The following is a 9,611-nucleotide window of genomic DNA, read 5'->3' as shown; positions in this document are numbered from 1 at the left end:
GAACATTAACACATTTAATCACACTATGTGAGCGTGGAAGTAGTTGCCAGGGAGTAACTGATGAAATCATAAACAAATGGTAATTTATTCACTTTAATGGTGACTAAAGTATTTTTTAAAAGAAACAGATTTAAAATTATAATCGGAAAGCACTCTCTAAATATCAAGTTACAATTTATTCAGAGGCAGAAAGAAACAAATTTCTGACTGTATGAGCTTTCCGGCTGAGAACCTTGCCGCTCCCTTTTCGCACGGCCGTAGTTACGACCGCTCACAACAACCTCTGAAAGACTTCACTGGTGCACATCTGCAACACATTATTGCTAATATAGAGGCAGGAATTCGTCAGTTACCATCATATTCTGCTGATGAAATTAGAATGGAAACCTCCAGAATATTACGCAAAGCTAAGCCACCCAGCAGCAATCTGTCTCAAGGGGAAAGGAAGGCATTGCGGGAGATCAATGCAGACAAGAATGTTATTATAGTTGCCGCTGACAAGGGAAATGTTACTGTTTTAATGAATACTGAGGATTATCACAAGAAGATCAGTGATCTCCTGGAACCCAGCACATACAAGAAGTTGAAAAAGGATCCCACAACGAATGTGCTGAATGCCACCAAGCGTCTGATAAAACAGTCTTCAATTCCTACAGAAGTTAAAAAGTATCTTTGTGAAACGGAGGCTTATCCTCCGAGATTATATGGATTACCAAAGATACATAAACCTGATGTTCCTTTGAGACCAATAGTCAGCGCAATTGGAGCTCCTACCCAAGAACTAGCCAGACACCTTGCCTCTTTGTTACAACCTCACATAGGCAAAACTGAGAGTCATATTAAAAACTCTCTACACTTCATTGAGAAATTGAGGGAAATTACTGTCGGTCCTAATGACATACTTGTCAGTTTTGATATAGTGTCTTTGTTCACGATGGTTCCAGTTGATGAAGCTCTCTCCCATGTAGCCAATATGTTCCCTACTGATATAGTAGCCTTGTTCCAACACTGTCTATCCTCAACCTATTTTCAGTACAATGGTGAATTTTATGAACAGATCGATGGGGTAGCCATGGGAAGCCCCCTAAGTCCCGCAATTGCGAATTTATTCATGGAATATTTTGAACATCAAGCATTGCAGTCGGCCAAGAAAAGCCCCTCGAAGTGGTGTCGGTATGTGGATGATACCTTTGTAATATGGAATCATGAGGAAGAAGACTTGAATGATTTTCTGGTACACTTAAATAGCATCAACCCAAAGATTAAATTTACTATGGAGAAGGAGAAGAATGGACAACTTAACTTCTTGGATGTATCAGTTATCAAACGGGCGGATGGGACCTTAGGCCATAAGGTCTACAGGAAAGGTACTCATACCGATCGCTACCTCCATAAGAACTCAAACCACCACCCTAGGCAAAAGAGGGGGGTCATAAAAACGCTAGTGGATAGGGCCAATAATATTTGTGAACCAGGCTACTTACAAGAAGAACTAAATCATTTACGAATGGCCTTTGCGAAAAATGGTTATACAAAAAACGAGATTAATCGAGCACTTCACCCAAATAGAAAAATGCCTAAAAATAGGAGACAGCAACAACCATCAGCTGGAAAAGTATTTCTTCCGTTCATCCATAATATCACGGATCGCATTGGAAAAGTACTAGCCAAGTTTCAGGTAGAGACCATTTTTAGACCCACTAAGAAAATTAGTGAATGCCTAAGATCAACAAAAGATGCTCGTCACCCCCTAGCCACCCCAGGGGTATATAAAATTCCGTGTAGTTGCGGCAGGGTTTACATAGGAACTACAAAAAGAAGCATCAATACACGGTTGACGGAGCACAAAAGAAACTGTCGCTTGGGACATATCGACAAATCGGCAGTAGCGGAACATGTTTTTAAGGATGGGGATCACGACATAAAATTTGGTGAAACAAGCGTGCTAGCGAGGACGTCGCACTATTATACACGTATGTATAGAGAGGCAATTGAAATCCACAAACATCAATACAATTTTAATCGTAAAGAAGAAGGATTAAAATTGGATAAGATATGGTGGTCGACGTTGCATCAATCACGTGACAATCGATTGCCTGCAATCGAGAGAACAGACGATAGCCAGAGATAGCTGCACATCGACGCCATGTGAAGTGTGGTGGCGCCCCCTACGATCTCTATATAAGCGGCGGCCCCAGCTCCTAGCAGCCAGTCGTCGACTCACCTCGGAAGATGTTCTCCGTAGTTGAGAACGAAACGTCAGGGAGAAGAAGTTCTACAGATCGACCACGGCAACTTAGCCCGGAAGAGTTTACTGATAAACACTAAATACCTAACAAATGCGGACGAGAGACAGACGAGGAAGCTGGGAACGAGAGACTGACCAAGAAAACAAGTAGAATTTAACAATAGTAAATCACACAACATATCACCAATCACTTAACTTCTGATAAACTGCGATTTCTCGAGAAGACCTGGCGCAGCACTCCCAAATCGCTCTCACGAACCGTCCGCTGCCAGCCGCTTCAACGGACGCAGGAAGACGCGCCGATCTCCCGTCTTTCCTGGTCCGCACCAACCGACCGACTGCCCGCTGCTTCGACCGCGACTGCTGCTCCGTCGCGACTACACTGCTGCTGCATCTCCCACTCACTTCCGGACAAACGACGGTGGAAATACTGGCTCGGACCCAACCATGCAGAGGAAACACGTACACTGGCAAAACGACATCCCTGCAACAGGAAAGGACCGAGCCAAGCTCCACAAGATGGTAAATGAAGGGGCCCAGAAGCGCTCGGAGAACCAGTTACACCACGGCGTCGCAGCTCGCACCGGCCAGACTGATGTCGTGGGTTGACTCCTGTTGCTCTTGTGTCGGCCGCGAAGCCACTATCCCTCGCTATACGGCGAGGCCCACTGGACACGTGGCGACCTCACATGCGCCGACGCTCAAGGCGGACCAGTCATCTTGTGTCTCAGTGCGCGACCGACCAACCGATCGATCCAACCCCCAATGACCGTTGCCTGAGCAACTCGAGCAGACTCAGATGCAGGAAATAAGCTGTCGACCGGGCGACCAATCGTTGAGTTCTGCGCCACAAATTCGGACGAGAGACAGACTAGCAAGCTGGGGACGAGAGACTGACCCCAGACTGACTCCAGACTCACCCAGACTGACCGCGACTGACCGACTGGCAAGCTCATAGCGCCCCTTCAATGCACGTGAACAGGTAACCTTTCCCCTTTCCCACCAGAGGGAGACACCAAAGCTGCGATTGCCACAGCGGTGCCACCACCAGAAACGGAGGGCGACCACTTCACACTACGCGCTGCGGCGCGCTCTTCAAAACAGCAATTTTTACCACGGCTCATTACTGTATGTGAAGTTTTGTTGGATTGTGTTGTATACTAGTGTAGTCAACCGTGTTCTTCAGTAGAAAAAAAAATGTGTGTGAAATCGCTAAGCTTACACACTCATTAACCTAAATTATCCTAAGGACAAACACACACACCCATGCCCGAGGAAGGACTCGAACCTCCGCCGGGACCAGCCGCACAGTCCATGACTGCAGCGCCCTAGACCGCTCGGCTAATCCCGCGCAGCTCTTCAGTAGAGAATGACAGTGCACCATTCAGCAGTTTCATTACAAATCCGAGATGTTTCGTTTCTGATGAAGTTGAAGTCTCCCCTTCAGCAAAGTAATACAGGCGAGTTAAGGTGTGTACCCCGACTTTTCCTTAGAAACGCTCGCAGTGAGAGGAACCGCCAGCGGGGACTTCTGGAGTCCCACTGGAAACAGCCACTCCGGAACGCGACACAAAGGACTGTTTGCGCTCTGGCTGCCATATTCTGGCGGGACGAGTTGGAAAATTGCGGAGCGCGAGGAGTTGTCCCTGTGAGCGGTACGGGAAACGCGGCGGGTGCTCCGAATGTAATATACGTGGAGGCGAGCGGGCCAAACCGCCGATCTGTGTGTTCTTCCCTGGCGCAGGTCGCGGGCGGTTATTTACAGTTCCTTTAGGCCGCCCACCGCGCTTCCAGTATTTCTTTCCTCCTCTGTTCTCGGCAAACAGGCCGTCTCGTCCCCGCTACCCCCACTGCGGATCCTGCACCCTTTCCTCCACCACACTCCCTTCCTCCAATTTGATTATGCAAAGTGCGTTGCTGGCTGTGGTTTCCGCCTGATGTAATTTTGCTCTCCGAATTCAGCAAAACGTGTTCCATACTGATTTGCGGCGCGAGTCGGGTTTACGTGTGGCCGTTCCACCGACGCAACACGTCTAAAATCGGGACACTGTTCAGAATAAACTGTCGTACGAGTACGGGTCAACTTCATAACAAAGATATGTGTCGAAAATGAAATTTCACTTTACAGCAGAACGTGCAAAACTGTGTGTCACACTGGGAATCGAAGGCAAGTGTTCCAGGTCCGCGTCCCCGTCGGGCGCACATTTTCAATCCACCAGCAGGTTTCCAGTCAGCGCACACTCCGCTGCACTGTGAAATATCACTCTGGAAACAATCGAATATACTGTGGCTAACCATTTTTCTGCAATGTCTTTTCTTTTGGGAATGGCACGACACCTCAGATGACCTCCATAGTAGTCACTACACTTTACTCTCCGACAAGACGTTTATTTATTTATTATTATTATTATTATTATTTTTCTAGAGAGAGAGAGAGAGAAAGAGAAAGAGAGAGCGGCTGCCGGCCGGAGTGGCCGTGCGGTTCTAGGCGCTACAGTCTGGAACCGTGCGATCACTACGATCGCAGGTTCGAATTCTGCCTCGGGCATGGATGTGTGTGATGTCCTTACGTTAGTTAAGTTTAATTAGTTCTAAGTTCTAGGTGACTGATGACCTCAGAAGTTAAGTCGCATAGTGCTCAGAGACAGAGAGCGGCTACATTTCAGTAAATAGGGCCCGCCAACTGATGAATGTTGTGTGTCCACCACTAAAGAAACATCGCCAAATTGATCTCTTACTTTAAGAAAAAAAAGAACACTTGCAAGATATTGTGATTGATTGCGCTTAATTGGCATAGTACGCAATTGTGACCTTCTGAACTTACTGCTTTCAAACATTCGCGCGCACCGGTTGTTTGTCACTCGCTTCTTCAGCAAGCTTCATCGTCACTTACGTCCTCGTTTTTGCATCCCTGCCCTATTGTACCAATGAAGCTTTTTGACGAAGATAATTGTGGTGAAAGGACAGCCTCATTATCGTTATCGTCATCCTCACGTGAAGAAGCGTCGAGCGTTAGTCCACTGTTTTCCTCTAGGAGGTCTGTTCAAAAAAATCCGGAACTTTCTCCACAAAATTTTTCTACGCTTATTTTTTACTTATTGTGCGTGGTATCCGTCAAAATACTCTCCTCGACAATTGATACACCGCTCCCAACGCCGTTTCCTTTTCCTGAAGCAGTCTTGGTACGCCACTTGCTGAATTTCGCAAAGTGCAGTCTGTGAATTTTCTTTTATCTCGACTATCGTTGAAATATTCCTCCTTTCGATGGGGTTTTCAACTCTGAAAATAAGAAAAAATCTGCAGGGGCCAGGTCTGGAGAGTACTGAGGATGAGGCAGAACAGTGATTTTGTTCTTTGTGCCATATTCACATACCAACGGGGGTGAATGTGCGGGTGCGTTATCGTGATGCAAGAGCCGTGAACTGTCTCGCCACACTTCAAGCCGTTTCCGTCTCATATTTTCTCGCAGGCATCGCAACATGTGCCGATAGTACCATCGATTAGCAGGTTGTCCCCGTAGCACGAATTCATGATGAACGTATCCTTCTAACTACCAGCAAGGCTTTCACATGTGACCTGGCCTGAAGAGCTTTTCTATTCTTGGAGAACCTTTCCCGATCCATGGTGAAGATTGAATCTTGGCCTCAACATCATAACTGTAGACCCGCGTCTCATCACCAGTCAGGATTCTCTTAAACAACATTTCGTTCTCATTTCCGCGATCCAAAAGCTCTTCACATATTGCGAGGCGAAGGTCTTCCTGGTTTTCACTCATGAGCTGTGGGACGAACTTTACGGCAAGACGAAGTTCAAAGGCAGATTTGCTCGCTTTGCGGTTATTTAGGAAAAAGTCGTAGTTATAAGTTGAAAAATAAATATATATTAAAAAACCATAGATGAAATCCACGGCTGTGCAAGCATTGCCTGCAGCCGCTGGTAAACAGAGGAAGAATTACGATCGTCAGATGACGAAAGTGTAGGTTACCTTTTGTTTGATAGGTCCTGTATAGATCGGACGTGTGTGGCACACCGCCATTAACATTGTATTATTTCAATATTTTATTCACGAGTTGCAATCAATCACTGGCATTCGTAATCACATGATGTAAGTGTGTTTTTAAACTATGTTTCTATCTCATAATATAATTATTATTAATCCATGTATGTTTTATTTTGTGTCACTAGTTAAAGATTGTTGAGTGTCTTGGCTTGGCAAAGAAAGGAGGCAAAGTTTGTTAAATATCAAACATAATTAATATTGCTTACTGTTATCTCTCTTCTGTGTGTGTCAAGTTCAGATACGAAAAAGGCCAAAAAATAAATTGGAAAAATTATATTTATAGAAGCATTCCAAAAAATGGTTCAAATGGCTCAGAGCACTATGGGACTTAACATATGAGGTCATCAATCCCCTAGAACTTAGAACTACTTAAACCTAACTAACCTAAGGATATCACACACATCTATGTCCGAGGCAGGATTCGAACCTGCGACCGTAGCGGCCGCACGGTTCCAGACTGAAGCAGGCAGGATTCGAACCTGCGACCGTAGCGGCCGCACGGTTCCAGACTGAAGCGCTTAGAACCGCTCAGCCACACCGGCCGGCGAAGCATTCCAAGATGCTGCGTCAGGACTTCATTACATGATCCAACTGAAATGTTACAATCTTCTGAAATCTCCCGGACAGTCACTCTTTCATTGGCACTCACTATTTCGTTGAGGTTCCCAACATGAACGTCGTCGCTGGACGTCGTAGGGCGCCCTGAACGAGGGCCACCTTTAACTTCCGTCCGACCATTTTCAAACCGTGTGAACCATTCGGAACACCGAGTACGGCTTAAGCACTCAACACCAGGGCTTCCTGCATCATTTATTGTGCCTCTGTAAAGGTTTTCTTGAGTTTTACGCAAAATTTAACGCAGACGGGCTGCTCCTTTAACTCTGCCACCTGGAAATTCGCGAACTTGCCGACACAACGTTCTGCACAATACAACGCTGAACAATAACTAACAGACGTACAACAGCGAAACTTCCGGAAGTTAAATACTAAACACAGGCGTGTGCAGGGATACCAACTGCATTTCGCTCCGACACACCATTGGCACGAAATTAAGAATGTTCCGGAATTTTTTGAACAGATCCCTTATACAGGGAGGAAAGGTCAATATTTTACACAGTGATAGTATAAGTAATTCTAAACAAAAATGTTATATGAACATAGTTCCGCAAATGCTTCGTTAGGGAGGTATGGGTATTTGAAAGGAATTTTAATTCTGCAAAACTGACGTGCACAAGTGAACGTAAACGCAATACAACTAGACCGTAACGTGATTTTCTTGAAAACAGTGTTACAGAGAAGTACAGTTATGTTACACATGTTACATAATCTTAATTTATTTTGCATTAGTACATAATCCATTAAAACATGCATGTGACATTATTCAGTTGAAAAAGACGTACCACGTCTTTTACAAACGGCTTCAACACTTATCGTACAGATGTTGTACAATTCACAGCACAGATTCCAATATTCCGCCGTGAACGTCAACTTTTGTATGTATTTATGTGTGTGAATTCCTAAGGACCAAACTGCTGAGGTCATCGGTCCCTAGACTTACACACTACTAAATCTAACTTATGCTAAGAAAAAGACACACACACCCACGCCCGAGGGAGGACTCGAACCTCCGGCAAGAGGGGCCGCGCAATCAGTGACATGGCGCCCTAAGACCGCGCTGCTCCACGTTTGCGCTCTAGTGATAGTATGTTGTGTTGCTTGTTCAATTGCCTGTGGTTGGTTCCTAATCAATTCAGCAGCGTCCATGATGCAACGAAGCAGTTAATCTCGTGTATTTACCTTCACTTTGTGCACCTCTGATTTCATCCAACCCCATAAACAGAAATCTAAATGTGTAAGGTCAGGTTATCTTGGAGGCCAGTTAACAGCACCGCCACGGCCAATCCAGCGATTAGGGTAGGTGCGGTTGAGATGGTCCCTCACACGTAAGGTAACATCTGGAGGGATACCGTCATGTTGACAGTACATTCCAGTTCGCTTGGCTAAAGGAACGTCTTCCATAAGTTCCACAAATAAATTTTCCAAAAAATGCGGGTACCTCTCTCTACCGTCAATCGCTGACTGATAATAAATGGACCTATCAAAAGGTTACCGATCATGCCACACCAAACATTTATGGCAAAACGAACATGGAAACTGCTATCCACTGAAGTGTGTGTATTTTCCCGTGTCTATAATTATTGCGTGTGTTGTTTATTCTATGTCGTAAAAACTGGGCTTAGTCAGTGAATAGTATATATGCAAGCAAATGACTATTCTCAATTACCCAGTAATAGAACGTCGCCAACGTGGAGACTTAGGACACGCTGTATGTGGAATGGACACAGGTTTTGCGCAATTTAATGTTTCCCGTACACATGTCTGTGGGACATTCATACACGGGGACGTTCTTCGTATGCTCGTACTGGGACTTCGCTAACGCTTGCTACAATTTCTAACAAAAAAAAAAAGTTCAAATGGCTCTGAGCACTATGGAACTTAACTTGTGAGGTCATCAGTCCCCTAGAACTTAGAACTACTTAACCCTAACTAACCTAAGGACATCACACACATCCATGCCCGAGGCAGGATTCGAACCTGCGGCCGTAGCGGTTGCGTGGTTCCAGACTGTAGCGCCTAGAACCGCTCGGCCACCCCGGCCGGCTGTTGACGTGCGCGCTCGGACGAAAAATGTCTACTTGGAAGAGAGCCTGTTGCACGCAAAGTGATAAACAATTTGGTAAACACCCTGCGATCAGGTAATCGTCGAGTCGTAAAGCCCTTGTGGTATCCTCCTCTTGCGGCGGTAGCACTACCGTCGCATAAGCCATAAACGTACACCATATCTGCGTATTCCTCATTACTGTAGACGTGTGGCATTGTTAGCAGAACTTGTTCGAACACAGTTAACACGATACACTACATCTAACCGATCCGTCGCCGGTACACCACACAATGCGGCTTACACGGCACAACTGCGCAAACAATGGTTGATTGTACTACGTACGTCACATGACCATAATACGTAGTAGGTTGCATAGCGTAAACATGGCATGTACCCTAGCATTCTTTGCAAGGAAATCACGTTACGATCCAGTTGTATTGCGTATACGTTCACGTTGTGCACATCAATTTTGCAGAATTAAAGTTCCTTTCAATACTCATACCTACCTGATGAAGTATTTGCGGACCTATGTTCATATAACATTTTTTGTTCAGAATTACTTATACTATCACTGTTTAAAATATTGAACTTTCCTCCCCAAACACCCTGTATATAGCACGTCTTCATTCGTGAAATTGTCT

This window comes from Schistocerca piceifrons, chromosome 8 (genome assembly GCF_021461385.2).
Source record: "Schistocerca piceifrons isolate TAMUIC-IGC-003096 chromosome 8, iqSchPice1.1, whole genome shotgun sequence".
Lineage (NCBI taxonomy): Eukaryota > Metazoa > Arthropoda > Insecta > Orthoptera > Acrididae > Schistocerca > Schistocerca piceifrons.
The sequence above is the reverse complement of the archived record's forward strand: the minus strand, read 5'-3'. Positions refer to the sequence as shown.